Below are 25,382 nucleotides of genomic sequence, written 5' to 3'. Positions count from 1 at the left end.
GGGACCTAGGGTACAAGGCCATCTTTTTCAATGAGTGTGCCATTAGTTTGTAAGCATTCAGATAGACATGCGTTATATCATCGCTTCTCACTGAAGGATGGTAGAAGGCCTCACTCTTCCTGCCTTCTACCCTTCCTATTAACCTCAGCCTCACCTGCCAAGCCTCCACCCACTGTTTCATGTGGTTCCCCAACTCGGACCACCCTCCCTTCACTTCCCTCTACCTGCTTCCCAACATACCCATCCAATGGCCTTAGTACCCAAGGGGCTTCCTCCAACTCCCTGGAGCAGAACCCACTACAATCCCCTGGGAGGTAACATTGTGAATCGTTCATTCTCCATTGCACTTGACCCACAGTAAAAATGCACCTTGAATAAAGATCTAAAGAGCACAGGGCTTTGCATGTCTGTTACCCATCTGCTTCACCTGTTGAAGGAACCACCTCTTGAGTGATAGTCTGATCCCAGCCTGAGCTCTGGATCAGCCAGGACTGGTGCAGGCAGGAGTCCTATCACACAGGGACAGCCTGTTTTGCTCACACGGGGAGCAGTGGGCATTAAAAAATCAGAATGGGGATAGGGGGTTTTAAAAAAAATCAGAAGATCCCATGCCCCTTAGAAAAAAACAGGGCACCGTGGAAAAAAGCACTTAGGAAAAAACAAGGTACCGTGTTTTTGGAAACCTCAGCTCCAGGCACGTAGTAGACAGAAATAAAAATCAATGAGTGGACACAATTTTGTTTAGTATTGTGTGTCTGCTTCCCACTAGGAAGTCTGCTCCAGGAATACAGGACTCCTTATGAGTTATGCTCCACAGTGTAGTATGCGTACCTGAGTACCTAGTGTGCTTCATGCACGATGGGTGTTCAATACATCTTGTTAATTGACATTTTGAGTGGTGAGGAGCAGAGGTGAGAGTTTTTTTAATTTAGGTAACAATAACTAATCACCTAATGTCCTGCTTTTTCCTAAGAGGCATAGGATCTTCTGATTTTTAAAAAACCCCTATCCCCATTCTGATTTTTTAATGCCCACTGCTCCCCGTGTGAGCAAAACAGGCTCTCCCTGTGTGATAGGACTCCTGCCTGCACCACTCCTGGCTGCTCTGAGCTCGGCTTGGATCAGACTACCTCTCAGGGTGTCTATTTAGAGTGAAGAGCCTTTGACTTCTGGATCATTATCCACCCGCAGAAGTGCACCGATCTTTATGGAAGCACCAACTCTTGTGGTGATCACACCTCTGGAAATGTTAGAAGGCCAGGAAATTGATTTCCTGCATTGCAAAATCATTCCTGGGGTCATCAGTGTCAAAGCCAAGTGGTTCATGGATTTCTTTTTTCTTCTTCTTCTTTTTCTTTAAAGATAAAGCATAGTATGTTTTGTGGGGCAAGCCTAGTAAGATGTGATGAAAATGAAGGTTCTTCCTTTGAATAAGTGCCGTAACATAGCACAGGCAGCCAGCCCTGTTCCTTGGTCACGATCTGCAGAATCAACCTCCCCAGAACAAGAAGGTAGGAGAAGCAGAGAGTGTCTGGGCACAGGGGACGGGACTGGCAGGCACCTTGTGCTGTCCAGGGTGCTCAGGGCAAAGAATCACCCACAGAGTAGCAACATCAGTGAAGGGAAAACCGACACTTTTCTACCGGAACACGGAGCAGTAACACGCAGTGTTGCAACTGTTCCAGAAAGCCATCTGGCTGTAGGCACTGAATTGAAAATGTGCTGCTGAGGCTGGCGCTGTAGGGCAGTAGGTTAATCCTCCGCCTGCAGTGCCAGCATCCCATACGGGCGCTGGTTCAAGTCCTGGCTGCTCCTCTTCTGACCCAGCTCTCTGCTATGGCCTGGGAAAGCTGTAGAAGATAGTCCAAGTCCTTGGGCCCCTGCACCTGCATGGGAGACCAGGAAGAAGCTCCTGACTCCTGGCTTTGGATTGGTTCTGTGCCGGCCATTGTGGCCATCTGGGGAATGAACCAGTGGATGGAAGTCCATTCTCTCTGTCTCTCCCTTTCACTGTCTGTAACTCTTCCTCTCAAATAAATAAATAAAATCTTTTTTTAAAAAAAAAAAAGAAAGAAAATGTGCTGACCTTCTAACCCAGCAATCTGGGGGCAAGGATTTAATTTAAAGAGATTCTCACGCAGGCGTGGAGGAAGATCAACACCACAGGTCCACAGCAATGAGGCTGATCATCTGGTGAGAGGTTGGCAAATGGGTTAGTACTGCTACAGTAAGTAGGGAGCAAAACATTTCTTGCTGTGTTCAAAGACTGGAATGCTGGGTAGGAGCCAACACAGGTAAACTTGAGTGCTGATCAGGAAGCTATGAGCAGAAGACCACGTCTTGTCTCCCCGCTGCTGTGGTCAACCAAGTTTAATTGCAAGACACAGGTTCATTCGTTCGTATGTGTTTTATAATTTTTTTAACCTCAGAAGGCTAGAGTCAAGTAGCTATGTCACAGATACATCCACATTTACCCTAAAGACCCCAACTGTTTCCTCTCCGCCCTTTACAGAGAGGGAGTATGGATTCCTGTTGAAATCCAGCTGTCGGGGTCACCATGGCTGGAGAGGGAAAATGTGTTGAAGGAAGAAGCAGATTACAGGATGATTTCCTGCTGCACCATTTCTGAGGACTCAACACAGAAATACACATGGAAATGGTACAGGGGGACCGGAGGGCTGTTAGACTAATCCCTGACTCTGGTTGCCGATGGGATAGCCAGCAGGGAACGGATTGGAACTCAGAGGAATCAGAGGCTACACAAAAGTGATCATTTATTTCTCTATTACCTAGATTTAGAATAAATGTGACAAAAATGTGCAAAAATGGCAGTGTGGGCGGTCTCCCAGGTGCAGGTTTTGGGGGTGGAGTCATGGGTGGTGCTGAGCTCCCCCTATCCAAGTTCCCTCACACCTTGTCCTTGCTGTCCTGCTGCAGTGAACAACTTTGTCAGCCACCAGTGATGCACAGCTCTGAGCTAAGGGCTAAGCTAAAGCTGAAGAACATTTTTAGACAAATAAATACTTGGAATTGATAACAGCTACAGAATCTGAAATGTCCTGATGGTATTTCCCTACTGTTGACATCACCACCATGGAAGACTCTCCGAAGCCTGCACTGCATGGACGCATGTGGCTGTAAACCCTGGACACGGGACCGAGTTGAAAGGACGCGTGCCAGCGCTGTGAAGTGCACGCTGGGTGTCACAGATTGAGTACAAAAGCAAGAACGTGATACATCTCATGAATACGCTGTCATATCGATCGCCTGTGGGAAGGATATCACTTGGTTCACCCATGTGTTCGTTTTCTATTGTGATACCAACAAATCACAAAGTGGCTTGAAACAACACGGATGTATTATCTCAGAGTTGTGTAGACTAGAAGCCCAGTGCGGGTCTCCAAGGGCTACGATCAGGTTGTCAACAGGGCTCTACAAGGAACGTCTCGCCTCTTCCGGATGTCTCCTGCGTTGTCCAAGGCAGCTCGAGTCGGTCCATTCCTCCTCTCGGGCATCACTCTGACCTTCTCTTCTCCACCACTGTCTGTGGATGAGGACCTTGTGCTGTGATTGCACCAGGCCCACCCTGATGAGCCCGATCTGATGATCCCTGTCTTAACCGAGCACCAACCTCCATCAGCAACTTGGATGCTCCATGGCCATGGAATGAAAACCATTGCTAGGTTTTGAACATCTCTGGAGAGGTGTTCATTTTTGCTTATCATAATGGAGCGTTATAACACATGTTATTAAAATTAACTGTACCTGTGTCTCCCCACCTTTTTAATGTGGGCACCAGAAAACCTAGAAGTTAACCCGGAGCACCCACGTTCAATTCCTATTGGACAGCACTGGCCCAAGACAACATGTGGAGGTGCTTTGCCAACCGGAAAGTGCTTTGATGGTGAGGAATGTTAAAATGCTTTCCACAAAGTCACTCTTGAAGGTAGCAGAAACACACCTCAGCCCGCAGACATAAATAATACCACGACTGCTCATGCTCACTGACAGCTTGCTCTGGGCCAGGCCCTACACTTAGGTACTGATTGGTTTCATCTGTACATTAATCCCGAGACAGGCATTGTTGTAATTTCCATATTGGAAGTAAAGCTGCAGAGGTACAGAAAGGTTGGCCTAAAGTCACATGGCGGCCAGCAAGTAGGGGCAGGGGTGGAACAGTGGATTCTGGAGGCTTGCCTACACCTGTTGAACATCAGCTTGCATGCTAGGAGGTGTGCTGTGTGTTGATGCTAGTGCAACCAGCAAAGCCTGCTGCCCTGGTTTCCCTGGGGGGCCTCTCTGCCAGGAGACCACCATCGATGAGACCTCTGCTAGGTGCAGCCTCTCGAGTGATGGGCTTCCAATCCCCGGCCACAAAGCAAGTCCTCCCTGCATACGAGGTCTTGCGCTGTCTCCCCACATGCTCCGGGGATGCCAAGGTGGGCTGGCTGTGGAGGTTCTGCGTGGGATTACAGCCTGACAGCAGCAGAGGCCCAGGCGCTGCAGAAAAGGCCTCAGCCTCTGAGGTCCTGGATGAAAGGGCGGTTTGGTTGCACACACACACAGGTATATTCACATACATACATTCACACATTCCCATGCACACACACATTCCTGTGCAGACACACACGTGCCCAAACACACCCACACGTGTTCACACAGACATTCACATGCACATATTCACACATGGACATGCACACACACACACACATTCCCACACACATTTCCATGCACATACACACATGCACACACACTCACAAGCACACTTAGAATCAAATGGACAGCAGACTTCTAAACATCCATGGAAAATGGAATTAAAAGATGAGCCTATTTGGGTGCCAAAAACCTTTTTTTTTGACAGGCAGAGTTAGAAAGAGAGACAGAGAGAAAGGTCTTCCTTCCATTGGTTTGCCCCCCAAATGGCTGCCATGGCCGACGCACTGCGCCAATCTGAAGCCAGGAGCCAGGTGCCTCCTCCTGGTCTCCTATGCGGGTACAGGGCCCAAGGACCTGGGCCATCCTCCACTGCATTCCCGGGCCACAGCAGAAAGCTGGCCTGGAAGAGGGGCAACCGGGAAACAATCAGTGCCCCAATCGGGACTAGAACCCGGAGTACTGGTGCCACAGGTGGAGGATTAGCCTAGTGAGCCACGGTGCTGGCCAACCAAAAATCTTGAAACCCATGCATGTGTAGGATCTTCAAAAACTTCATGGAAAATATGTATTGTTGGAAACCCATGTTGGGACCGGTGCTGAGGCACAGGGTTGAAGCCCTTGCTTGCAGTGCTGGCATCCTGTATGGGCGCTGCGTCGAGTCTCGGCTGCTCCACTTCTGATCCAGCTCTCTGCTATGGACTGAGAAGGCAGTAGAGGATGGCCCAAGTCCTTGGGCCCCTGCACTCGTGTGGGAGATCCGGAAGAAGCTCCTGGCTCCTGGCTTCAGATCAGCTCAGCTCTGGCCGTTGCAGCCATTTGGGGAGTGAACCAGCAGAAGGAAGACCTCTCTCTCTCCCTGTCTCTACCTCTCTCTGTAACTCTTTCAAATCAGTGAAATAAATCTTAAAATAAAAAAGAAAACCTATGCATAGATTTCCATTTGTTTGGTAACAGAACAACTTTATCTTTTAGTTGCATTTGCCCTGCACTTGTGGAAGTGCCCCTGGATGTACACACACATGTGCAAGCTACCTATCTGCACACACTTACTTTTACATGCAGTGATGCGTGCCTGTGGGAATCTGCGTGCACGCCCTCGCCCTTGCTACTTCACTCTCCCGGATGGTTGTTTGTAGCTCCACATGCCCTTATATTCTTTCAAAGTTAGTTAAGGCCGGCGCCGCGGCTCACTAGGCTAATCCGCCGCCTTGCAGCGCTGGCACACCGGGTTCTAGTCCCAGTCGGGGCGCCGGATTCTGTCCCGGTTGCCCCTCTTCCAGGCCAGCTCTCTGCTGTGGCCAGGGAGTGCAATGGAGGATGGCCCAAGTGCCTGGGCCCTGCACCCGTATGGGAGACCAGGAGAAGCACCTGGCTCCTGCCTTCGGATCAGCGCGGTGAGCCGGCCGCAGTGCGCCGGCCGCGGTGGCCGATGGAGGGTGAACCAACGGCAAAAAGGGAAGACCTTTCTCTCTGTCTCTCTCTTTCACTGTCCACTGTGCCTGTCAAAAAAAAATTAAAATTAAAAAAAAAATAAAAATAAAACAAAGTCAGTTAAGCTCGATTCAGCAGTCATGTAGGAGTCCTTTAGTTCATACATGGGATAGCCCGGGTTGCCACACCTGCATGAAGTCTCCACAGGGGTGCACACGTGTACGTACAACTGTGCCACATGGGGACATCGTTAAAATTGCATCGGTGACTCCAGGCTTTGGGCCTCTGATATTGAACTTGTTTCTCCACTACAGTTATCTAACAACCACTCATGTATTAAGGAGCATGCACACCTGGAATGCTATTTCATTTATTCTACTGTTCTTTGTAATTCACTCCCTCCCCCACCTCCTTTTAGGCGAATGTGACATTTTCAGCATAAGGAGTGTTTCCTGAAGCAGCATCTACAGCGGTGCCTGCACACCCAGGGGTCCTCTCAACTCTCACAGCCTCTTATGTTTGGCCATCTTCTTGGCCTTGCTGCGCAAGGTTCACTTAGGCAGGTAAGTGGATACATTGCTTACAATATTTCTTTCTTTCTCTCTTTCTTCCTTCCTTCCTCCCTCCCACCCTACTTCCCTCTCTTTCTTCTTTCTTTCTTTCTTTCTTTCTTTCTTTCTTTCTTTCTTTCTTTCTTTCTTTCTTTCTTCTTTCTTTCTTTCTTTCTTCTTTCTTTCTTTCTTTCTTCTTTCTTTCTTTCTTTCTTTCTTCTTTCTTTCTTTCTTTCTTTCTTTCTTCTTTCTTTCTTTCTTTCTTGACAGGCAGAGTTAGACAGTGAGAGAGAGAGAGAGAGAGAGAGAGAGAGAGAAAGGTCTTCCTTCTGTTGGTTCACCCCCCCAAATGGCCGCTACGGCTGGCACGCTGCACTGATCCGAAGCCAGGAGCCAGGTGCTTCCTTCTTATCTCCCATGCGGGTGCAGGGCCCAAGCACTTGGGCCATCCTCCACTGCCTTCCCGGGCCACAGCAGAGAGCTGGACTGGAAGAGGAGCAACCGGGACAGAATCCAGTGCCCCAACCGGGACCAGAACCTGGGGTGCCAGCGCCACAGGGAGAGGATTAGCCTAGTGAGCCACGGCACTGGCTCTTTTTTCTTTCTTTCTAAGGTAGAGTTACAGAGAGAGAGAGAGAGAGAGAGAGAGGAAAAGATCTTCCATCTGCTGGTTCACTCCCCAAATGGCCACAAAGACTTGGCTGGGCCAGGCCGAGGCCAAAAACTGGAAGTCCATCAGGGTGTCCTGCATGGGTGGCAGGGGCCCAAGCACCTAGGCCATCATCTGCTGCCCTCCCAGCTGCATTAGCAGAGAGCTGGATCAGAAGTGGCACAGCCGGGACTCGAACCAGCACTCTGACACCTCTGCTACAGGTGGTAGCTGAACCCACTGCACTGCAATGGCAGCCCTGGCAGCTGCCTTTTTGAAACCATATTATTTCATTCTTCAGCGAGGATTTAACAAACCCTTTCTGTGAGAAGTCAGATAGTACATACTTTCAGCTTAGCAGGTCACATGGTCTCCCTAACAAGTCAACACTGCTGTGCGAGGATGTGACTGTAAAACCGTTTCAGAAACGGGCAGTGGGGCTGGATGTGGCACAGTTCTCAGGCTTTGCTGGCTTTTTCAGACCACACTACAGGTCCCTATTTCTTGCTACTTCTTAGTCATTTTCACAAGTGTCTGCTTGATGTGCCTGCTCTGTATGTTAGCACCCCAAGGAAAGGGGGCACCTTGGTGACAGCACCCACACATAAGCAGCAGTGGAGCCAGTGGGACATCTGAAGTGCCATGACTGCTGACCTCATTTCTTCTCCAGGGGCTGTGAGCTCCTTGAGAATGTAGCTGTGCCCTAGTCATCCACTCTCCCCAGTACCCAGCACAGTCCCTGAACGTAGCAGGTGCGCGGGAATGGGTAAAGGGCCTAACTAACACTGAGAAGGAGCTGATTCTCATGACCTGGGATTCTAAATCCTTACCTACAACAGCCATTCAAGACTTGCAGAAAATAATGGCCACATTCTGAAATGGACAATGTCAATGTGGCTATCACCCAACCATAGGAGGAATGGTAATTTATGGTAGATTTGCAAATGGAAGAGAGAAAAGCTATGTCCTGGCTCACCAAAGGTTTTTTAAGCACTGACATGGATGAATGGAGTTGTGGGTGACAGCTTTCCTCAAACTGTCTCAGCTCTTCCTGGGGCATGGAGAGCTGGGCCTCTTGTCCTCCCTCCCCTTACAGCCCATGGCACACATCAGCTTTTGATTACAGAATTTCCTCACCAGGAAGACGTAATAAGGTCTTAGAATCTTGAGCAACCGCTCTCTCTGAGCAGCCACTGATAGCCCAAGGGCTATGAAATCCCTAAGCCAAATATCTGCTGAGCACGTAACAGGTGCATTTGGTTAGGTAGCATCAACCCAAGGCAGTGAGATTATGTACGAAGAATGATGGCACAGCCAGGAGTGTCCCAGGAAGTGCCACTGACACTCAGACTGGCCGGCTGGTCTGGAGTGCATGAGAGGCAGCGTGGAAGTTCCCATTCCTGGGGCCGGCGCTGTGGCGCAATTGGTTGAAGCCCTGACCTGAAGTGCCAGCATCCCATATAGGCACCAGTTCAAGACCTGGCTGCTCTACTTCCGATCCAGCTCTCTGCTACGGCCTAGGAAAGCAGTAGAAGATGGCCCAAGTCCTTGGGCATCTGCACTCACAAGGGAGACCCAGAAGAAGCTCCTGGCTTCGGATCAGCTTAGCTCTAGCCATTGCGGCAACTTGGGGAGTGAACCATCGGATGGAAGACCTCTCTCTCACTCTCTGCTTCTCCTCTCTGTGTAGCAGACTTTCAAACAAATAAATAAATTTATAAAAAAGTTTCCATTCCTGAACACCCTTGTCCTGGGCCCTAGGACAAGTCTTTTGTGCACCCTGCTGAGTCACACAGCAGCCCATGGGGTAGGTCCCCTCTATTATCTTGTTAAAGAAACTGAACTTCCCAACATACCTAGGAGCTGTGATTGACACCCAAGTTTGAAAATATGAGACCACGAAGACGGGGAAGATGAATTCGTGATGGGTATGGAAGGGAAGTGAGCCAGTAGGCTTTACAGAGAGGATGAACTTCACTGAAAATGGTTGCATTTCCTGGCTTATTGGGGAACTTCCTGATAGAATATGGGTGTGCTTGTTTGAATGGTTGAAGGGTTCAATGGGTAGATGGATGGATGAACTGACAGAAGGATGGATGAGTGGATGGGGGCCAGACTGGCTAAAGCATAGGGTTCAAGGTAGGGTTGGTAACATGCAGGCCAGAAAGATAAGAGCGAGCCTGACTGTGAAGGGCCTTGAATGCCAATTTCTGTGGTTTTTTTTTTTTTTTGAAGGTTTGTTTATTTATTTGAAAGACAGAGGTACAGAGAGAATCTTCTACCCATTGGTTCACTCCCCAAATCACAGCAACACACAGGGCGGGGCCAAGATGAAGTCAGGAGCCTAGAACTCCATCCGGGTCTCTCATGTGGGTATGGGCACAAGAACTTGAGCCATCTTCCACTGCTTTCCCAGGTGCATTAGCAGGGAGCTGTTTTGGAAGCTGAGCAGCCAGGACTCGAACTGACGCCCAAATGGGATGCTGGCGCAGCAGGTGGCTGCTTAATCTGCAGCACCACAACTCCATCCCCCACTGCCAATTTTCAGAGCTTGGATTTAGTCTGTAGCAGAGCTCAGGGAGGTGTGACGGGTGCAGCAGGAGGCATAATTACTGGTAAGACGCTTTAAGGGATGAGTATTTTCCCAGTGAGAGACATGGATGGAAAGAATTGAGGCTGGGCCCGTAGCTCAGCACCCACTGAGAAGAGCTGCACAGGCTCAGAGCTGAGTTTGTAGCAGGCTCCGTCATCAGTGCTTTATAGCCATTCACTCCCTGAATTCACACAAGAGGAAGTGCAATTTTATCCTCCTTATACAGCCTTGAGGAAGCTGAGGCGCAAGAATTCTATGAAATGTACATACGGTGAGCGAGTAGCAGAGTTGGGAGTCCAATATGGCTCCAGAGCCCAGCCCCTCGGCCTGATGCCCACCTTGTGGTCAGCCAAGGTCTAGAGGCCAGGTTCATGGTGCAGGAAGGAGGGTGCAACCAGAGAGGTGGCAGTTTCACGGCTTCCAAGATGATTGACAAACACAAAAAATACTACACTCAGAATGCACTTAAATAGTTCATAGCAAAAGGGAATTAGAATTTAACCTGCTTTGGTGCAAAAAATTTTGAAATCCATCTGTATTTTTTTTCATTAGGTGCATTTTCCATGAACCATTGAAGATCCCTGGTGCTGTCCATGGAAGCTTGAACCATCCCCCCTCAGCTCATGCACCTGACCCTGGCAGAGCCAGGGCCCAGCTGGCCCCCTAGGAGGTCTCTAAGAGCTGTCAGAAGGGTGACAATCTCAGGCCTTCAGGACCGTGTGCTTGCTTGTTAATTAAGAACCCCAGCAAGAAGCCCCAGCTTTTCCCCATGGACGTGAAGGGCTGCGCACGCCGCTGAACGCTGTCCCCAGCACTTGCACGGCGCACTGCTTGGCTCCCAATAGGCACTCCATCCATAGCTGTTGAATGAAGGAATGCATGAGGGAGAGCACGAAGAACTGAATGGAGTCAGAGCTTTTCCACGCCCCCGTTGGCTGGAGCTCAGGCGAGTCTCCTGGGCATTTCTGAACCTCACTTTCCACCACACAACGAGTGGGTGCAGAAGCGCATCTCTATTGCAACGCTCACATGAGTGCAGGCTGCTGCCCCGGCAGCTGTCCCCGGGGTGGGTGGGGCTCCTTCTCCCAGCCTGACCCCCGCCGGGGCTGCCGCAGCGGCTTCCTCTCTGTGCAACAGGACACCAAACGGTTAACGCACCGCCCATGGCCCTTGATTTATGAAGTGGCTGATCGGACCGGGAAACACACAGAGACAGCCCTGCTCACTCGCAGGGGGAGACCTGGGAGAGCAGTCATTGTGTATGCGCAGAGGCAAGCACAGCCTCGGGCCTCCATGGCACCGGAGAGCCCACCCCAGCCAGCCTGTGCCAGGGACAGGGCCAGCGCTTGCGTGCCTTCCTGCTCCGTGCAGGAACAGAGACAGCTTTGTCACCTGGCCCCTGCCGGCCAGCCAGCCTCAGAGCCTCAACTGCCCACCCTTTGCCCTGGGAACTGAAGTACAGCTCTGCCCCGGTCACCGCTAAGCATTTCCTTTCAGCGGCTGCCAATCTATCAAGATTCAGCTACCGCTGTGAACCCATCAACTCCATGGAAAGGAAAAAAAGGAACCCCTCGCCACAGCAATTATTTATCCTGGCCTGAACTTCAGGTGACCTTTCTCAGTTCCACAGAAGTTGCTGTTGGGAGTACCTTGGTGGGCAGGATTTTTTTTTCACCCCTGTCCCTCCTCCTTTTAACAAACACATTTGCTTTTACATCGAACCTACTGGCAGGATCCTCTTTTGCAAATTTTTCTTTTGCACAAAGATCTTTGGGTGGTCCACCAGCAACGCAGCCACAGTCGGAGTGTAACTTAGACTCGGGGAGAAAGCAGAGACTATGCAAAGACCCAAAGCCAGTGACCTCCTGGGGATGATTCGCGGAGGGTCTGAGCAGCAGGCCCGCGGCCCAGCTCATCCTGGGGACGCAGATGAAGGGCTGTTAAGCAAACCGGGGCCCATGCACCACGACCCAGAGAGGTGCCATATGGAACCCTCCGCCCACGTGTGTCTCTCTCTGTGCGTCCCCAAGGCAGAAGAAAATCCAGGCTCAAACAGGGGCTTGCAGGGCGTAACTCCTGGTGTAAATCTGAAGTGACCTAAGGGACATCATTACCTAAATCTCATCATGAGACAATATACTTTTTATTTGTTTGAATTTTATTTGTATTGGTAAAACTGACCTGAAACTGACACAAGTTTATTAGAAAAAGGACTCTGTGAAAGCAAGTGGGCTGGTCTTCTTATGTAAGATGGATGTGCCAACTTCTAGTATGATTAGAGAAATGGATAACTCACTAACATCTGTGCAAACTACAATAAAAAGGGATTTAGTGTTACCCCAAGGAAGGCAAGAGAGGCTGTCTGTCCATTAAACGCTTTATTACAGTGCCAGCAGCTTTTTTCTAATTCAGTTATTCCTGCGCAGCGTTCAGCACTCTGACTGCCTGTCAACCCACCAGACAGTGCTCCAGGCTGGGAGGTTTTGTGCAAGGTAGGTGACAATCAAATGAGCCACTGCGAAGAGAGGGGCGCCTGACCCTCGTGAAGGATTAACTACAGAAAGTGAGTGTGATCATGTCACACCATTACTTAGAATTTTCACAGTCAATTTCTGAAAATATGAGATAAGTTCTTAAAGAGCCAGTTGTCTCAGGAGCCCGGCAGATCTGGTGGGGTTTTGTTACATGCCGCACAGCAGGGAGCTTAGGGAGAGAATGGGGCCTTCAAGGGAGAAGGTGTGGGGTGGCACCTGCATTGGGCCTACCCCGGGGAGGGTGTGCTGGAGCCAGACCCTGTGGCCATTCACCTCCAGGAACAATGCAGCTGAGAGGGTGCAAGTTGGAGAGATGCCTCCTGTCTCCCCCTGCCCCTGAATCCCCAGTCCAGCCCCTGCCAGGGGTCACCGGGCTAAGGTCCGCTTTGGGGACCACACCACGCTTGGCCAATCTGTCTGGGTCAGCTGCCTGTGCCACTTGGGTCTGTTTGATGCCAGAATGAAGCGAGAGCCCATCTCCCATCACCCCTTCCCGCACCCTGCAACCACCATGAAGACCAGCAGAGCTGACAGCACCGGCATCCGTAGCAAAATCCAAGTCCCTGTCACGGGCAGAGAGATCCTGCCCCACAGAGTCATACACTAAGAAATGCATCCCTCTGTATCCCCAGGGGACATCCCAGTGCACAGTTGCTCAAGTCCCTTATACAAACTGGAGTCAGCTTTGCTTGTATCATCCTCTGTATCCTTTAAATCATCTCCCGATGACTTCTGATGCCCCTCGCATGGTACATGCTATGTAAATGGTTGTGATACCATCTTGTTGAGGGATTAATGACAAGGGGGGAAAATCTACACACGTGCAACACAGATGCAGGTGTTTTTTTTTTTCTGAAAGATTTTCCACCCACAGTTGGTTGAACCCGGGGATACAGATATCCCACTGTGTCTAACACAAAAGCACTCAAACCACATATTTTAAACTCTAGCAAAGGCAGAGAGCGAGGGAGGAGTCTATGTACAGATGGGACCCTGCAGCAGTAAGAGAGATGGTCTCCATCCAGGACACTCTTGGTCATTGGGAGGCAGAGCTGGGGACAGAGCCCAGTATCTGTGAGTCTCAGAAGCACATAAGTGATGCTCTTGGGGGACCCTACCCAGTAAGGGCTTTTTGAGAAGATGAACTAGAAATGTGATTTGTCCCTTTGAATCTATATATTTAAATGAGGAAAGTAAACCACAAACCTCTAAGCTTGGTTCTGCTAAAGTAATTTAACATCTGCTGCCACCTGAATCTAATTGAAACAATTCATTATCAAATTTACTGATCTGCTTAATGATTTTGTATTTCTCTTTCAAAATCACCTTCCGCCTTAGCTAGCCTAGGTAAATGGCTCTTACCTTCAAGTCTGAGAGCTGGAAGGGGCCTAAAAGCAGTCTCATCTGAAAGATGACATAATAGAGGCAGGGGGTGGGGGTGCAGGTGGGCACCCTGCATCCCAGCAAGACTTGAATACGGGCTGCCCAAGTCCCCGTCTTGTTCCGGGAGGCTGTGTGCTGCTGCTTCCCTACTGCTTCTCTAACAGGAAGAACAAACAGCGCCCAAGAAAGCGCTGATTAAGAAAAGCAAGATCAGGGGGAGGGGACGGCACTGTGGCATAACAGGTAAAGCCGCCACCTGCAGCACCAGCATCCCATCTGGGTGCTGGTTCAAGTTCTGGCTGCTCCACTTCCAATCCAGCTTCCTGCTAATGTGCCTGGGAAAGCAGTGGAAGAACCTCCTGGCTCCTGGCTTCAATGGGCTCAACTGTAGCCATGGAGGCCACTTGGGGAGCAAACCAGCATATGGAAGATCTCTCTCTCTCTCTCTCTCTCTCTCTACCTCTCTCTTTAACTGTCTTTCAAATAAAATCAATCTTATAAAAAAAAGAAGAAAGAAAAAGAGGGGAGCAAATCTTTGGGGACAGCAGTTAAGACACAGCTTGGTGCCCATATCCCATATCAAGAGCGCCTGGGTTTGAGTCCTGGCTCCTCTTCTGATCCAGCTTCCAGGTAACGTGCACCCTGGGAGGCAACAGGTGAAGGCTCAAGTACTTGAGTCCCTGCCGCCCACGTGGGAGACTTGGATTGAGTTCCTGGCTCAGGGACCTGGGGAATAAGTGAATCAGCTTCCGATGCAAGATTGCTCGCTCTCTCTCTCTCTCTCTCTCTGCCTTTCAAACAAATAAATGAAAAAAAATTTAAATAATAATTTAAAAATGAAAATTTAAAAGGAAGGAGGGGAAGAGAAGCAGAGGCACAAGCTCTCCTTGCGGAGTGTTTTTTATTTTTTTTTTCTGTTTGCTCAGTGCAGTCTGAGCACAGTCATTAAAGGCGCCTTGGAAATTTGGACCCTTTTACTAGAATCAGGGCTCAAACAGCAACTTAATTTATGGCACGTCTCGAGGCCGATGGCATTTTCGCTCCAAGGAAGGTCATCAGAGCACACGCTCTTAGAGCATGCAGAGGCGTTTCCTCTTTACTTTCAAGTAACTGATGATTCAACCGCTAAAATGTAAGTCACATATGGATGTAGGCACGTTGGAGTCCGCGCTGTGTTTCTAAGAGAGGGCTCTTTTAGACGTGTGTGTGTGTAAAAGAGGAGAGAGGCGGGGGTGGGGTGTGCAACCCACGGAGAACACGTGAATAATTCGATCAGAGACAGTGCCACCTTTCCTCCGCGTTAAGACTGTGAGGGGAAAAGTACCAGCGCGTAATTGACATAATTGATCTAGTATTTTTTTTCCTTTTTGCTGCAGTAATTTTTATGCATGCCATTGTTGCTGTTATTATCCAGGATGCGATCTTGTGCGGTTGATAATACAGACTCGATATGAATACGCGTACGCATCAGCCAATCACAAATCTATAGTGTCTATTTCTGCATCACCAGGTGCTATCTCATGGGAAATATCCTCTTTTTTGGCAGGCACACAGAGCGCTGCATTATCTGTCATTTTCATTAGATTCAAGCTACAGCTGAGCCAAAAAGACTTAGTTCTAGCATATGTGCTCAAAATGGCCAAGCTGAGATTGTCCAAATTCACCCTTTCAGGATTGCATTATGAAACAACTGGAGCTAAAGCTAGAAATCGGAGTGAGCAAAGCGCCTGAATTCCATTTGGAAAATGGCAAACACCATAAACTCCTGAGATGGGAGCTCATTATCCTGATCACCTCCAAGGACCAGAGGAGACCCCGGGTTCCATCGGCAGTCCTGCAGTTCCCAGCACTGCCGAGGTGGGGCTGGGTAGAAGGTGCGCTCCGAGATTCTGGTGTCATCTAACAAAGAAAAGCCTATCTCTTTCATTCCCCTCTGTGCCTTCCAATACACGGTGGCCTCCTGGGGTGCTGTAGATTCTGTCTCCAGGCCTCGCCCTGGACCAGCCAACTTTGAGCCCTATAGGGTGTTGCCCAATGACCTATGCCTAATCGGATAATCTGGGTCACGTGAAACGCAAAGGACATTGAGGGATGAAATGATCCAACTGCCGGAAAGTTGAATTTTCATGCAAGGCCCCGGCAGTCTTCCAGATTCAGTCTTTTATCTGAACACGTGAGAACACACGGCAAAATTAAACCCACCGAGAACAAGGCACAAAAACCCAGAGGGGTGAGCTGCAGGGCTGGGGATGGCTGTCCCTCCACCCTGGTGGCTAGATAATATCTTAAACAGATATTGACACAAAGGGGAGACTGGTCGTTCAAGCAGAGAGTTGACTGTCCTGGAGAATAAAAGGACAGTAGGAATCTATTGGAAACCATATGAGGTTTCCTCCAACTATCAGACAGGATAACTTAGCCAGCAGTTCCGACACTGGGTCCATACTCCAAAGAATTGAAAGCAGTGTCACTCAGAGATATTTATACAACCACATTCATGGCACCATTGAAGATAGCCACAGGTGCAATCAACGCAAGAGTCCACCTATAGCCGGCACCACGGCTCACTAGGCTAATCCTCCGCCTTGCGGCGCCGGCACACCGGGTTCTAGTCCTGGTCGGGACACTGGATTCTGTCCCGGTTGCCCCTCTTCCAGGCCAGCTCTCTGCTGTGGCCAGGGAGTGCAGTGGAGGATGGCCCAAGTGCTTGGGCCCTGCACCCCATGGGAGACCAGGAGAAGCATCTGGCTCCTGCCATCGGATTAGTGCGGTGCGCAGGGCGCAGCGCACTGGCCGCGGTGGCCATTGGAGGGTGAACCAACGGCAAAGGAAGAAGACCTTTCTGTCTCTCTCTCTCACTGTTCACTCTGCCTGTCAAAAAAAAAAAAAAAGAGTCCATCTACGAGTGAATAAAAAATAAGATGTTGCAGGGCAAAATAAAGTGGTGGGCCCAAGGACCCAAAGGGGGGTGGGAGGGAATGAAGGAGCCCCGAACACTCATACTGCCTATGGATGCAAATGAATGAGTGCATTTCACACCACTAAGCTGTGCACACACAAAAAATGTTCAAACAGTCTATGTTCTGTAGACTTTCCCATAATTGAAAACAAAACCACGAGGGGTTTGGGTCTATTCCAGGACACACCGCCTCACCGATTCTGTACCCCAGCCTTCCTGAGCCGTGCTGTGATCTTGCACCCCGCCACAAGGGTGAGCCCTTTTGGGTCAAATGCCAAGTTCCAAAGCTGCAGGAAGCTGCCAGGCTCTGGTTATGAGGGTGCACACTGCCCCTACAAGTGTCTTGGATCTGCACACCATGGTGGAGCCTTCCCACATCATAACGGCAGTGAGTTTCTATAAGGAGAAAGCCACTGATGAATTTTTATCCTAAACCATGCATATCCTGGGATCTTGTCACGGCCAGCCATTAGCCATGTCCTATCAGCACGGTGAAAATGGTCTGGTTGAATGGCAGGCAAGCAGGGGAAAGGCAGCTTGAACGGAATGGAAGCCATGGGCACCTGGGGCCCAGAGGTAGCAGGAGCAGCGAGAAGGTCGCCCCTGCTAGGCACAGGCAAAGGTGATGCATATTACAAGTCAGCTTGGCTGCCATTACAGCTACCACAGACTGCGGGCTCAAACAACAGAGATGTATTTTCCCAGCATTCTGAATGCTGAGAGAGTCCGAGGCCAGGACGGCCCAATGCCAGGCTGTGGTTGAGGGCGCCTGGCTTGCTGCCGGCCAGCTTCCTGCTGTGTCCTCACACATGGGACAGGACAGAGCGAGTGCTCTCATATCTCTGCCTCTTCCAATCAGGCCACGAATCCTCTTGTGGGGGCTCCACCTTCACCACACCTGCTTCCCACAGGCCCCATCTCCAAACCCCACCATGCTCCGCCCTTGGGTCCTGTGGTTCCATCTGTTCCCTCTTGCTCCGACTCGTTGGCTTTTGTGGGTGTTGTGCTTCATTTGAAAAGCAGTGAGACAGACAGAGACCTCCCTGCAACAGCCAAGACTGGGCCAGGATAATGCCAGTATCAAGAGATCCATCCAGGTCTCCTATGTGGGTAGCAGGGATCAAAGTACTGGCGCTGTCATCTGCTTCCTCACAGGGCATGCATTAGCAGGAATCCGGAATCAGAAGCAGAGCTGGGCTTCATTCTGACCGAGATATGGGAGTTCCAGGTGGCATCCTAACCAATGGGTCATGTGTCCACCCCTTACTCTGACTTTCTGTGTGCTGGCTGCCCGCAACACTTTTCTGATTCCAGCCAGACTAAAGATCAGTTATGAACAGACCATGAAAACTAGCTACAAAATATCTGATCTGGAAGAGATGTCTCCCTCCCAGAGCCCTGATGTCCGGTAATTGCACTGCGGTTTGAAACAAAGTAAATCTATATATTTTTTTATTAAGAGGAATGTTTTCTTGTATTTTTTTTCAATGATCACCACGTTAATGGAAACAAGGTAAGACAATCTGAAAACATTTGAATGAGAGAATATACAAACAAACTTTCAAACTGTCTTTCAGCCAGGGAGGCTAAAGTTATTGAATATGCAAATTGCCTTATTAAAAGAAGGATGTCTTTTTCAGCAATCAGTTTAATTACAGTGGAACCCTTCAATAGAGAAATCAAGTTGTTTCTCAGACTAGAAATTCTTCAGAAAGGGAATTTAGGTGTAACCAATCCAAATCAGAAAATTCACTTGGTGTGGCACGAGGTGTTGTGTGTTCTGTCTGTAAGGTGCTGGGGAGGGCACAGAGACGCTGCGACCACGCACAGCCCAGCGGAGTGGGCTGAGCCCAGCCAGTCCATCTGCTACCCCCTTGCTCTGAAGCCTGGAGAGAGAAAATGTGGAACAGCCTACGAGAGGAGAGGTCTTTCTGTAATGTGTTGGGGGAGGGAGGCAGTAGCCAAGGCCACGTGCCCTGCAGGGTGGGGGTGAGTCTGGCAGCCAGGAATGTACCAGGACCAGAACTCACTCGATTTCATGGACAGGAGGACTTTCCACCTGCACACTGCCCCTTCTGCCCCAGGGCTTTCCTTTCTCCCCCTGCAAACGTTGCCTTCCCAGAGTCCCATTTCTCTGAAACCTCCCTGTTCATGGATTCGAGGTCTGAGGAGCCTGGCAAACCATTTCTCACTGAAGAGCCAGGGCCTTGTTCTACTGTCCTGAGTCGGGTGGAGGGGGTTCCCAGGGCCACGTCGCACACCAAGCCAGACGGACTGCGAACCAAGGTCTCCGGAACGCATTCTGGCCAGCGTCCTGGGGAGAACAGGTGCAGAGCAGTGGTTAGTCCGCACCCCACACTCTCAGCTGCTGCAGTGTCGTGGAGCCCTGGAGGGCTGACAGACCAGCACGTGGGGCAGGACTTTGAGATCACCTTGGGTTGGGTGTCACCCACTAGAAACAGGCACACTGTTTAGTGTTGCTATGCCTTAGTTTTCTCATCTACAAAATGGGCAGATTCATATTCTCTGTTTCATAGGATACGTTTGAAACTTATAGAGAAAACCAGGCAATCATTGAGTACACCGCTTGGCGTGCAGCAAGTATTCGCTTTAATAACGGCTGGCAGTGGCCAGGCAGCAGCGGCACGGCTGTCCCTCGGCTACTTTGGTACCTTCTCTTTGTCTCAAGGCTGAAACACAAGCCACAGAATTCAAACACAGTCAGGAAAGGCACCGGAAGACGTCCCTGAGCAAACCTCAAATGCTTGAGCACTTAGCACAGGCCCACGGTGGACAAAGCTAGAAAACAGCAAGTGGAGGGGAGGACCAGCGGTAAACACCACATCCACTATGGAGCCCTTCACTAGAGTCTCCAGCAAACAGCAAAACAGTGAGCAAACCAGAGGGGCTCGGGAGACCTGCAGGGACAGAAGCAGCTACAACTGGCATTTAAAAAAAAAAAGTATGTGTTTATGTTCATTTATTTGAAAGTTAGAAAGAGAGAGAGACAGAGAGAAAAGTCCCTCTGTCTGCTGGTTCACTCCTCAAATGGCCAAAGCAGCTGGGGCTGGGCCAGGTCAGAGCCAGGAATTGAACTCAGTTCTCCATGTAGGAGACAGAGGCCCAAGGAGCTGAGCCACCACCTACAGCCTCCCAGGAAGAAGAGTCAGAAGTGGAGCTATGACGCGAACCCAGGTGCTCCAGTATGAGATGCCGCTGTCCCAAGCAGTGTCTCACTGCTGCACCAAACGGTGCAGCCGCAATTCAAATACAGTGCATAAGCAGGTGTCATGGAGACGGTGACCCTTGTGTAAAGACTTCAGGAAGAGGAGGGAGGCAGCCCAGGGTGTCTGGGGAAGGAACATCCCCGGGGAGAGGTGCAAAGATCCGGGGGCAGAAATGGGCCTGACTTGTTCTGGTCACAGCAGCCAGGTCATTGGGGCTGGAGGGGCTGGGGAGAGGCTGTGATAAAGCAGGAGGCGGGGTCGGAGCATGATGGAGTCCGATCCCATGGAGCATTTCAGGCCACTACAAGGATGCGTGTACTTACATGAAATGGGAGCCCTCATAGGGGTTTTAAGAAAAAAAAGGCATGAATTACCTGGCTGGTGTTTAAAAAGGAAGACCTGACTACCGCGGCACGGCCTGGGGTGGGGCCCTGCAAGGAGGCTGCTGCCCACATCCAGGCGGGGGTGAGGGCCAGACTGGCAGCGTGTGTGTGGCTGCGAGCGACGTCTAAATGCAGGGATATTCTAAAGGGCAACACAACAGACTTACATAACAGCTTCGGTGTGGGATCTGGGAGACGGAGAGGAGACCAGACGACTCCAAGATTGCATTTAATTAAGGCAAACTAGTTTGCAAGCAAGGAACACGTGGCCCTCTTGTTTGTGGTGAGAAACAATAAATCCACATTTGGTCTAAATTGCTACATTCTTATCCAAATGAACAAACCGCACATAAAAAAAAAAAAAGAGGTCACCTACCCAGCACGTGACGGATATCCACAGACAAGGAGGCTCTGGGCATTGAGTAGGGCATGGACAGCACTCATAACTATTTTACTCCTGTCTGTTTCTGGAAGATATCACATTTTTTTTCCTACCCCAGGACCTTTGCACACCCTCCCCCTTATTTCTTCTCCCAGGGCTTTGAACATTTGGCCCTTTCTCCTTATCAGCTCAAACATCCTGTCTGCACTGGTCAGTATTGTGTTAGTCTGGGTTCTCCAAAGAAGTGCAGCTCACCAAGAGATTGACAATGAGGAGCTGGTTTGTGTGATTATGGAAGCTCCAGTGTCCTAGGAGCAGCAGTTGGCAAACTGGACACCCAGGAGCAGCAGCGGGAGAGTCCCCTCGTCCCGGGGCACAGCCACCCTTTCCATTCTAGCCGGGTCTGCGATGGACAGAATGGGGCCCAGGCACAGGAGAGGGGCAGTGTGCCTGTCTCAGTCCATGGATTCACACGTTAAAGTCATCCAGACACACCCACGGTCACACGGCCACCTTTTGTCCTGCCTGTGGTGTCGCTGCCTGACTTGACCTGGCTTATTTGCCTCTTCATCTGCCTACTTGTGTGTCTGCACTCCCTGCGAGAACACAGTCTCCACCAGCTGTTTGTTGAATGAACATGGAAGAGAAACAATGCCACGTGAGGTTGGACATTTAGGAGAGAGAAGGGGGAAGTGTGGGTTTTGTCAAGGCGAGATGACGTGGGTATGTAAGGGAGAGGGTTCCTGATAAGCACCAGGGGCGGGGGGCTGTGTGTGGGGGGGGAGGCAGAGCGGTAATTGGCACCTGAAAGGGATTCAGACTGGGGAAGAAGTGGACAGGAGGCGATCACAGCTTCGGGAAAAAGCAGGAATCCATCTGTGACCGCCAAATCCCTGCACACACACTCTGGTCTCTAGCTCTCATCTGGAGGGAGGTGTTCCCCGGGCTGACCCCTCTGCAGAGCCCAAGCTATAAGCGAAAAGCAGGGCTTCCCTGGGGAGGCCAGGGGACAGCCAGAGTGGAGAAAGCCCGGTGGGCTCACCCAAGACCTACACCACCATTCGTCTGTAGGACAGAGGGGCTGGGTGATGGGCAGACTGAGAGGCCCAGGCCTGGACAGACACAAGGTCCCTTGCCGCTCTGACCGACAGTTCTCGGCCCAGATTTCTTCCACTGGGCTTTCCTATTGGCACCCAGGGTTTTGTGTCTTGTTGATCGATTTTAATGGGAAAGAAAGAAGGAAGCTGTCTTCAAGTGTTAAATGTTATGTGCATATCCGCTATCAAAACTGTGAAGAGAAATGCCCCATGTATGACTTACGCTCAAATCATCTCTCCCGAGTTGTCACGCATTTGAAAAAAAAAAATGTTAGAGTGATCGGTTTTAGAGACGTTGCTTGGATTATCTTCCTCTGCTGAGAGGTGTAGGAGGGCTGGAGTCGGGTGGGCACCGATACATTGGCGTCTCAGACACTGGCTCACTGGAAGAACCAGGTCCCTTCTGGGTTGGTCACTGGGAAAGGGGACAGAACCTGGGGAAGAGGAGGGGCCTCTGAGCCCAGCCTGTGGGAGGAGGAGGACCTGAGATACTGGGCTTCGGAGAGTTCCTGGTCCTCCTGGGTGGGTGTGGCTGGTCAAACGCCTGCAGGAGCCAGGCCAGGAGCAGGTACACAGGGGTTAGCGCCCTTCCTCCCTGAGACTCAGGAGTCTCCGATTTGGAAAGAGTGAAGACGGAGGCACAGCCCTGCCCTCAGGGGTGCCTATCATCAGTCACGTCTCCTCCACAAGGGAAGAGCAGGCCCACTCAGGGACAAGGGGCTGTGTCGCAGGTCTGCAGGGAGAGCTCTGTGTGAGCTGAAGGAGAAGGAGACATCCTAGGCTCAGAGACATCACGAGGCCACGCCCAGGGGAGGAGCTTAGCCCAGCCCCAGCAACAGGCCAGCCTGAACAGACCCAAACTTCTCTAGATCTGCAGGGACCTCAGGAGGAGGGCCCTGGGGTGGGGGAGGATGGCTGGACACATCTTCTGAGTGGACCACCCATTTCTTACTTCAAAAGGTGGCTTTGGGTTGGAAAAGATCTCACACGAATCTGTAAGAAATTGCCGAACAGAAAAATGAGAAAAGATGGAAAGAGACCCTTGGCAGAGGGGCCCAGCCGATAGCCAATGAATGCAGAGACGGCTGCTCACACTCACCAAATATCAGCAGGATGCAAACGGGACCCCCAAGGAAGAAGCACTGCACAGCACACGACGGCCAGCATGGGACGATGGCAAGGGTTGATGAGGTTGTGGCACCACCAGAGAGCTCTGGTGCCCTGCTGGCAGGAGGGTAGCTTGAGACAACTACTTTGGAAAACCGTTTGGCAATATCTCCATTGTCATACCCTCTGCCCTAGCAATGCCACTCTTGGGTGTATGCCCGGCACATGTGTGTGCATCTGGCCACCAGAGAGACCTCACACCAGTGATACCGTGTGCCATGCCCCCCCCCCCCCCGGGATCTCAAACCACAGCCTGTTCACAGTGTGCACCGTAGGCAAGGCACGGTTCACTTGAGGCATTGCTATAAACTGGCTGCGTTGGGGGATGGTGGAGCAGCAGCTGAGCTGACAGTGACGGCATTGGTGGTATGATGAGGCTTTTAAAGCATGAAGCTGACCAGTGCCCTGGTTTGCAGCTCTGCCATATCTTCTGGCTGCCCTTACAACCCGTGCCAGCCTTCCACCTGTGGCCTCCAACACTGCGTGGCCAGCCCTGCTGAGAAACTAAAGTTGAGGCAGAAAGGGGCAATGCCTGGCAGCCAAGACTTACACCTGAGTTTGTTCCCTACCCAGACTCTGCTCAGACCCCTGCAGGTGCTCATTCCTGGGAGGGACCTCTGCCCCCAGCCCCACCCCTCCCCGGGTGCTGTTGTAGCCTCTGGAGGGAAACGAGGGGCAGCCAGTGCTGTCCCAGGCACAGGTACGGGGACCACGAGCCGTCTCCTTTCTGTCTTCCCGTCGGAGGGCAGTGCTGGCTGCTGTCACAGCTCACACAGCTCAGCGCATGTCTGCCTCATTGATGGAGACAGCTCCCAAGGCAGCACAGACCCAGCATCAAACCCCCTTGGCGGCGCCCGGCCACGCTGAGCAGATCGAATTTGAAGTCTCAGTGCCTGATGTGCAGCAGCTGACTCCATCCCAGGAGCTGCGAGGCGGGGTCCTCCAGGCCTTTTCCACCTGGGAGCAGGGGGCACACCTCTCCCCAACCCCCATAGCCCAGCTCCCTCCCAGGGGCACGCGGCACCTCCTGCAGTGTGTCCCCCAGGTTCCCTGCATCCCGGGACCCCCCACCCACCCACTCGCCACCCTGATCTAGAGCTGGGGAAAGACCCTGCTGTCTCTGTAGCTCACTGCATCCTGTCCTCACCAGCAGGAACCAGAAGGGCTCTCCTGCCTGAGCTGTGCCTCTGCCCCAGGAGGGCCCAGGCACCCGCCATGCCCTGCATGCACCCCTGTCTAGACCACCTGATGCTTCCCACAAGGGATGGTGCCACTACTCCCACTGGGCCAGGTGCAAAGCCTGCAGATGGCTTCTAGTTTATAGAAAGCAGGGAGAGGAGACAGACATCTAGACGTCACCCTCCCCACCACCTCTCCAAGCCCCACTGGCAGCCTGGAACCATGGTATGTGGCCACGGCTGCCACTGACCATGGATGTGGGGTATAGAGGGCTGGAGGGGGCCACAGCAGGGCCTCAGTGGTGTTGGCAGAGCATCCTTCCCATATGCATCCGGGAGCTAGGGCTGTTGGCCCACTGGGGATCGGGGACCAGCAAGACTGGCCCAGTTCATGCTGCCAGGATTGGTGAAGAAATGCACAAATCCCAGCCTCTGATGAGAAGGTCACAGAGCATTAGGGGAGTCCCACGGAACAGGCGCTCGTCCTGGAGAAGAACAGAGCAGGGCCAGAGAGAGCCAGCAGCTGCTCTCAGAGCTGGGGCCAGGTGAGAGCCCAGGCTGCACTCCTCCTCTCCAGAGCCCGTGGAAATCTCAGACTTGCCAGAGTATTTACTCACTCTTTGGCCATCTAAGGTCACCTTTGCAGGTTCTAATGTGAAGGAAGCAAATATTTATTTGAGGGTTGAGCTTTTTCATTTTTCTGTTTTCATTGTATAATAATTTAGGATCACAGGTTGTAGATTTTTTAAAATTTTTATTTATTTGTATCTTTCATCTGTTTGAAAGACAGTGACTGAAATATAGAGATAGAAAGAGAAAGAGAAAGAGAAACAGAAAGAGAAAGAGAGAAAGAGAAAGAAAAGAAAGAGAAAGAAAGAAAGAGAGAAAGAAAAAGAGGAAGAGATTTTTCAACTGCTCCTTCACTCCCCAAATACTCCCAAGAGCCAGGGCTGGGCCAGGTCAAAGCCAAGAGCCAATAGCACCATCCATATCTCTCATGTGGGTGCCAGGGGCCCAGAACGTGTCTCCCAGGATGCATTAGCAGAAAACTAAACAGAAGCAGAGTTGCCAGGGCCCAAACCAGCACTCCAACACAGGCTGCCGTTTCTTAAGCGGTGGCCTAACCCCCTGCACCACAACACTCACCTGGAAGCTCCCTTTCTAACCTAGCAACCAAGGGTGGGTGCTGTCC

This window comes from Oryctolagus cuniculus, chromosome 18, assembly GCF_964237555.1.
Source record: "Oryctolagus cuniculus chromosome 18, mOryCun1.1, whole genome shotgun sequence".
Lineage (NCBI taxonomy): Eukaryota > Metazoa > Chordata > Mammalia > Lagomorpha > Leporidae > Oryctolagus > Oryctolagus cuniculus.
The sequence above is the reverse complement of the archived record's forward strand: the minus strand, read 5'-3'. Positions refer to the sequence as shown.